This window comes from Bos javanicus, chromosome 19 (assembly GCF_032452875.1).
Source record: "Bos javanicus breed banteng chromosome 19, ARS-OSU_banteng_1.0, whole genome shotgun sequence".
In the NCBI taxonomy this organism is placed as follows: Eukaryota; Metazoa; Chordata; class Mammalia; order Artiodactyla; family Bovidae; genus Bos; species Bos javanicus.
Genome location: NC_083886.1, coordinates 1,333,392 through 1,341,630, shown reverse-complemented (window position 1 = coordinate 1,341,630; position 8,239 = coordinate 1,333,392). Strand labels below are relative to the sequence as shown.

At 40.0% G+C, this 8,239-nt stretch overlaps 1 pseudogene; it reads left to right on the top strand.

The window, feature by feature from the left end:
* The first annotated feature begins 4,826 nt into the window (after nucleotides 1-4,826).
* On the top strand, nucleotides 4,827-6,580 carry LOC133233053 (olfactory receptor 4C3D-like; annotated as a pseudogene).
* Nucleotides 6,581-8,239: the final 1,659 nt, after the last annotated feature.

Below are 8,239 nucleotides of genomic sequence, written 5' to 3'. Positions count from 1 at the left end.
TCTTCTTTGGGAAATAAATGTCCCCCAAATTATTCATTCCATTAGTAGTAGAGCCTCCTGTAACCAGGAATGATGGGAGATGGATGCTATGACTACATGGGAGAAGAAAGCATGAAAATGCATGTAGCAGAAGCATAAAAGAGTGGGAAAGTTATTCTTATTATGGGTGGGTGCTCTGTTGCTGTTTGGTAATAAAATTTCGGCATTAAGAGCATTTAACAAGGGCACACTTCATGACTTTGTGTGAATAAACATGCATTCATATACATGGTGGTCATGGTGGTTTAGTTGCTAAGTTATGTCCAACTTTTGCAATCCCATGGATTGTGGTGCACCAGGCTCCTCTGTCCATAGGATTTCCCAGGCAAGAACACTGGAGTGGGCTGCCATTTCGTTCTCCATCACATATATCAGATCAGATCAGTCGCTCAGTCATGTCCGACTTTTGCAACTCCATGAATCGCAGCACACCAAGCCTCGCTGTCCATTACCAACTAACGGAGTTGACTCAGACTCACGTCCACCAAGTCAGTGATGCCTTCCAGCCATCTCATCCTCTGTAGTCCCCTTCTCCTCTTGCCCCCAATCCCTCCCAGCATCAGAGTCTTTTCCAATGAGTCAACAATTTGCATGAGGTGGCCAAAATAATGGAGTTTCAGCTTTAGCATCATTCCTTCCAAAGAAATTTCAGGGCTGATCTCCTTCAGAATGGACTGGTTGGATCTCCTTGCAGTCCAAGGGACTCTCAAGAGTCTTCTCCAACACCACAGTTCAAAAGTATCAGTTCTTCGGTGCTCAGCCTTCTTCACAGTCACAGTCCTACTCTCACATCCATACATGACCACAGGAAAAACCATAGCCTTGACTAGACGAACCTTTGTTGGCAAAGTAATGTCTCTGCTTTTGAATATGCTACCTAGGTTGGTCATAACTTTCCCTCCAAGGACTAAGCGTCTTTTAATTTCATGGCTGCAGTCACCATCTGCAGTGATTTTGGAGCCCAGAAAAATAAAGTCTGACACTGTTTCCACTGATTCCCCATCTATTTCCCATGAAGTGATGGGACCGGATGCCATGATCTTCGTTTTCTGAATGTTGAGCTTTAAGCCAACTTTTTCACTCTCCACCTTCACTTTCATTAAGAGGCTTTTTAGTTCCTCTTCACTTTGTGCCGTAAAAGTGGTGTCATCTGCATATCTGAGATTATTGATATTTCTCCTGGCAATCTTGATTCCAACTTGTGTTTCTTCCAGTCCAGTGTTTCTCATGATGTACTCTGCACATAAGTTAAATAAACACGGTGACAATACAGCTTTGACTTAATCCTTTTCCTATTTGGAACCAGTCTGTTGTTCCATGTCCAGTTCTAAATGTTGCTTCCTGACCTGCAATACAAATTTCTCAAGCGGCAGATCAGGTGGTCTGGTATTCCCATCTCTTTCAGAATTTTCCACAGTTTAATGTGATCCACACAGTCCAAGGCTTTGGCATAGTCAATAAAGCAGAAATAGATGATTTTCTGGAACTCTCTTGCTTTTTCCATGATCCAGTGGATATTGGCAATTTGATCTCTGGTTCCTCTTCCTTTTCTAAAACTAGCTTCAACATCAGGAAGTTAACAGTTCACATATTGCTGAAACCTGGCTTGGAGAATTTTGAGCATTACTTTACTAGTGTGTGAGATGAGTGCAATTGTGCAGTAGTTTGAGCATTCTTTGGCACTGCCTTTCTTTGGGTTTGGAATGAAAACTGACCTTCTCCAGTCCTGTGGTCACTGATGAGTTTTCCAAATGTGCTGGCATATTGAGTGCAGCACTTTCACAGCATCATCTTTCAGGATTTGGAATAGCTCAACTGGAATTCTATCACCTCCACTAGCTTTGTTCATAGTGATGCTTTCTAAGGCCCACTTGACTTCACATTCCAGGATGTCTGGCTCTAGGTCAGTGATCACACCATCATGATTATCTGGGTCATGAAGATCTTTTTTGTACAGTTCTTCTGTGTATTCTTGCCATCTCTTCTTAATATCTTGTGCTTCTGTTAGGTCCATAACATTTCTGTCCTTTATTGAGCTCATCTTTGCATGAAATGTTCCTTTGGTATCTCTGATTTTCTTGAAGAGATCTCTAGTCTTTCCCATTTTATTGTTTTCCTCTATTTCTTTGCATTGATCACTGAAGAAGGCTTTCTTATCTCTTCTTGCTATTCTTTGGAACTCTGCATTCAGATGCTTATATCTTTCCTTTTCTCCTTTGCTTTTCAGTTTTCCTCTTATCACAGCTACCTGTAAGGCCTCCCCAGAGAGCCATTTTGCTTTTTTGCATTTCTTTTCCATGGGGATGGTCTTGATCCCTGTCTCCTTTAAAATGTCACAAACCTCATTCCATAGTTCATCAGGCACTCTATCTATCAGATCTAGGCCCTTAAATCTATTTCTTACTTCCACTGTATAATCTTAAGGGATTTGATTTAGGTCATACCTGAATGGTCTAGTGGTTTTCTCTACTTTCTTCAATTTCAGTCTGAATTTGGCAATAAGGAGTTCATGATCTGAGCCACAGTCAGCTCCCGGTCTTGTTTTTGCTGACTGTATAGAGCTTCTCCATCTTTGACTGCAAAGAATATAATCAATCTGATTTCGATGTTGACCATCTGCTGATGTCCATGTATACAGTCTTCTCTTGTGTTGTTGGAAGAGGGTGTTTGTTATGACCAGTGCATTTTCTTGGCAAAACTCTATTAGTCTTTGTCCTGCTTCATTCCGTATTCCAAGGCCAAATTTGCCTGTACTCCAGGTGTTTCTTGACTTCCTATTTTTGCATTCCAGTCCCCTATAATGAAAAGGACATCTTTTGTGGGTGTTAGTTCTAAAAGGTCTTGTATGTCTTCATAGAACCGTTCAACTTCAGCTTCTTCAGTGTTACTGCTTGGGGCATAGACTTTGATTACTGTGATAGTGAATGGTTTGCCTTGGAAATGAACAGAGATCATTCTTTCGTTTTTGAGATCGCACCCAAGTACTGCATTTCAGATCTTTTGTTGACCATGATGGCTACTTCATGTCTTCTGAGGGATTCCTACCCGCAGTAGTAGATATAATGGTCATCTGAGTTAAATTCACCCATTCCAGTCCATTTTAGTTCACTGACTCCTAGAATGTCAACATTCACTCTTGCCATCTCTTGTTTGACCACTTCCAATTTGCCTTGATTCATGGACCTGACATTCCAGGTTCCTATGCAATATTGCTCTTTACCACATCAGACCTTTCTTCTATCACCAGACACTTCCACAGCTGGGTATTCTTTTTGCTTTGGCTCCATCCCTTCATTTTTTCTGTAGTTATTTCTCCACTGATCTCCAGTAGCATATTCGGCACCTACTGACCTGGGGAGTTTCTCTTTCAGTATCCTATCAGTTTGCCTTCCGTACTGTTCATGGGCTTCTCAAGGCAAGAATACTGAAGTGGTTTGCCATTCCCTTCTCCAGTGGGTCGCATTCTGTCAGATCTCTCCACCATGACCCTCCCATCTTGGGTTGCCCCACAGGCATGGCTTAGTTTCATTGAGTTAGTCAAAGTTGTGATCCTAGTGTGATTAGATTGACTAGTTTTCTGTGAGTATGGTTTCGTTGTGTCTGCCCTCTGATGCTCTCTTGCAACACCTACCATCTTACTTGGGTTTCTCTTACCTTGGGTATGGGGTATCTCTTCAGCGCTGCTCCAGCAAACCACAGCCATTGCTCCTTACCTGGACAAGTGGTATCTCCTCACCGCCACCCTTCCTGCTCTTCAGTGTGGGATAGCTCCTCTAGGCTCTCCTGCACCTGTTCAGCCATGGCTCCTTGGACATGGGGTTGGTCCTCCCGGGCACCGCCCCTGGCAATTAACAAATAAATATTTGTTGAATGAATGAACTTGTGATAGGTACTTACAATAAGTAATAAATTTTATATGTATTTCTGTTAGCTGGTGTTTATATGTTTATACATATAGTACATTAGCTATTTAACTTATCTATTAAACTACTTCTTTCTATTCCCCATATTACATTTTTTTTTCCTTTTGGATTTTGAAGCTAAGGATTTTCTTTTCTGAACAGATCCTCTTGCACTGAATACCTATTTAAGAGATTTTTTCTTCAAGTCTGTTGAATCTGTAAATGTATTGAAGATGACTATGTTAAAATGTATGCAGATCAGAATTTTGAAGAATGAAAAAAGTCAATTAAGTCACTATAATTGTCATGAAACTACACTTTCCTAGAGGCAGTTATTATTTTCATACTTACTCCATAGTGTGTGTCAGAAAGTATTAACCTGGAGTGCAGCTCCCTTTGAAACATTAAATTATATTTCTTATAAATAGAGTTGGAAGACAACAACACTTGAATTCCTGGTAAGTTTATAGTCTGGGAAAGCAGGACTATTTTTATCTGTGGAGAATGGCAATTCACCAAGTATTTCTTGCCGCCTAGTTTGTTTCAGGCACTGTAGACACTATGCCAGCCACCATAGTAGGTTCAGTGAGGAAACACACCTCAGTAGCATGTGTGTTCCTGTAGGTACTAGAGAATATTTGTCACCAAGGGCTTCCATACATTTCCCTAAACTTCCTGTTTATGATAGACTATTTTTGACTGTTTTTCTTGCTGCAGTTAAAACTTAGAGTTCAAATGTGAATTCTCATGGAATAAGGAATAGTTCTTACCTTTGTGCAGGACTTCTCAGTTTATGACATACATCTGAGAATTACAATTTGTAATCCTACAGGCACAGAGGAGGTCTTGGAAGCATGAGACACTGAGATGATCCAGTAAAGTCAAATGGAGCAGGAACAAGAAAGAGAATCCAGATCTCAAGTACTTAGTGCCATATTTTGTAGTAAGAATGAGCAAGTGAGTGCAAGTTGCTCAGTCATATCTAACTCTTTGCTACACCATGGACTATACAGTCCATGGAATTCTCCATGTCAGAATATTGGAGTGGGTAGCCTTTCCCTTCTCCAGGGAATCTTCCCAACCCAGGGATCAAACCCAGATCTACTGCATTGCAGGCAGATTCTTTACCAGCTGAGCTACAAGGGAAGCCCTTTCTCAGTAAAATACACGTCAAATATTGTCCTTATAAATGTTTTACAGGTGACAGAACTAACATGCCTAAAGAGATAAAAAACCATCATGGATGAATTAAGAAAGACTTGACACAGATATTGGGGCAAAAGTGTCAAGGACATGCTCCACAGGTATAGTGACTACTTTTGTTCTAAAAAATTCAGACCAGAAACCCTTGATGACTAATAGGTATCATTCTTTATTCCTTTGTAGGTAATTCAGACATCAGGAGGTGTAGTTCCAAAGTGGATCTCTTAATATCTCCCAATAATGTGACTGAATTTGTTCTCTTGGGACTCACACAGAATCCACATTTGCAGAAAATACTCTATTATCTTTCTGTTCATTTTCCTGTTTACCATGGCGGCCAATCTGCTCATTGTCATTACCATTTCCCTCAGTCCCACGCTTTCAGCTCCCATGTACTTTTTTCTCACTTAATTGGCCTTCATAGATGCCTTTTACACATATGCTGCTGGCGCTGCTGCCGCTAAGTCCCATCAGTCGTGTCTGACTCTGTGCGACTCCATAGACACCAGCTCAACAGGCTCCGCTGTCCCTGGAATTCTCCAGGCAAGAATACTGGAGTGGGTTGCCATTTCTTTCTCCAATGCATGAAAGTGAAAAGTGAAAGTGAAGTCTCTCAGTCATGTCCGACTCTTAGTGATCCCATGGACTGTAGCCTACCAGTCTTCTCAGTCCATGGGATTCTCCAGGCAAGAGTACTGGAGTGGGTTGCCATTGCCTTCTCTGACACATCTGCTACCACCCCTAAAATGATCAATTACCTGCTGAACAAGAGGAAAACCATCTCCTGGGCTGGCTGCCTGACTCAGCTTTTTGGTACACTTCCTGGGAGCATCAGAGATCACTGTCCTCATGGTCACGGCCTATGACCACTACATGGCCATCTGCAAGCCTCTGCACTACACGACCATCATGCAACAGGGGCTCTGACAGATCTTGGTGGTGGTGGCCTTGGCTGAGACTTCCTACATTCCACAATGCAGATTCTTTTCACAATGGACTTGACCTTATGTGGTTGCAATGTCATTGACCATTTCATGTGTGATTTATTCTCACCATTGGAAATTGCCTGCAGTCACACCTACATGCTTGGAATGGTGGTGGCAACCAACAGTGGGGCCATGTGCTTGCTCATTTTTTCCATGCTACATATATCCTACATAGTCATGCTGATCTCCCTGAAATCCTATGGTTTTGAAGGAAGGCACAAGGCCCTCTCTACATGTGGTTCTCACTTTGCAGTAGTGGTGCTCTTTTTTGTCCCTTGTATTTTCAGCTACACACATCCTGTGACCACTTACCCTGCAGACAAGTTGGTGAGTGTGATCTTTATAATCCTCACTCCCATATTAAGTCCTATTATGTATACAGTGAGAAACACAGTGGTGAAAAATGCCATGAAGTGTTTATTAAAGAGGAGAGTAACAGGCATTTCATGATGCCAAGAAAGTGACAATTTATATACATAGAGAGAATTATACCTCTTGTGAAAGAAAATAAAGAAATTTTCCAGATAAACTGCAGAAAAATAATATCAGGAACTAGTGCAAAGTATTTAACATTGGCTAATTATTTGGGGGCCTTTTAACAGTTTTTAATGTACTTTGCTAAGAACTCTACATCCACACTTAAGATTCTGAATATGCAATGTAAAGAACATCTATAAGCCCCTAAGTTTCATCACTGTTGCTTAAATTTTCCTCCAGAGTCTTATTGTTACTTTACTAAATTTTTTATATAATCACATGCATGAAATTAACTTTTTCATAAGATCTTGACTTCAGAATTTCTTTTATCTTTGCTTGTTGTTTAGTCATTAAGTAGTGTCCAGCTCTTTTGTGATACCATGAACTGTAGTCCAACATTCTCGTCTGTCCATGGGATTTCCCAGACAAGAATACTGGACTGGGTTACCATCTTCCTGACCCAGGGATCAAACCTGTGTCTCTGCAATGGCAGGTGGATTCTTTACTACTGAGCCACCAGTGTAGGTGTTATTTTTGCTTAGTCCATGATGAAGTAGTCACGGTAAAAATTCTCAGATAGATACATAGGGAAGGGACAGGTTGTGAGTGCAAAAATCACTGCTGGATTTCTTTTTCTGAAGTAAGAATTTACCAGAAACAAATAGAGAAATACCAGAAAGGAGAAATGAATAATTCACAATGTAATTCCTTTATTGCCATATAAATTTGGCCTGAAATTACTCTTAATTTGATCTTATTTACTTAAAAATCCTATGACTTACAAGCTTTCTTGAATATGAAGGAAATGTTCTATTTTTCAGTACTGACTTGAGGTAATGGTGCTGATGAATCTATTTTCAGGGCAGACCTAGAGAACAAACTTGTGGATACACTGTGGGATGGAGACACTGGGAAGAATTGAGAATATATATATATATATATATATATATATATATATATACACACACACACACACACACACACACACAAAATACTGTGTACAAAACAGATAGCTAATGTGAAGCTGATATAATGCAGGAAATTCAGCTTGGTGCTCCTGGCTTGTTTCAAATGAAGCACTACATGTTGGTAATATAGTAAATTATTATTTTTTCTTCTTCCATTTTTTATTTTCTAAATTATGAAAATATGATAACACATTTATCCCTCTGTGATGACCTGGAGGGATGGGTTGGGGGATGGGAAGCTCAAGAGGGAAGAGGTATATATAGAGCTAATTCACATTGTTGTACAGTAGAGACTAAAATAACATTGTAAAGCAATTACATGCCAATAAAACTTTAAATAAGACTTGGGGAACAATTTGAAACAATAATAATAAGCATCTTTCATTACATTTCACCAGAAAGGCATTTGATTAGGTTCCAAAGCTATGGAAGGAACTATTTGTCATTATATGTAGATCTGATTCATATATTTATATTAAATGAACACTTTATTATTTATCTTCCATATTTGCTTCAACTGACTTATCCTCATACTAAACTAGTGGTTCCATTATCACTATTCCCATTTTACAGGAAAACAAATTGAAGCCAAGGGAAAGCTACTAATTTACTGAACCACAGTATGTGTCAGGAAAACTAGAAAGTAGTTTCCTTTCAAAAGTTT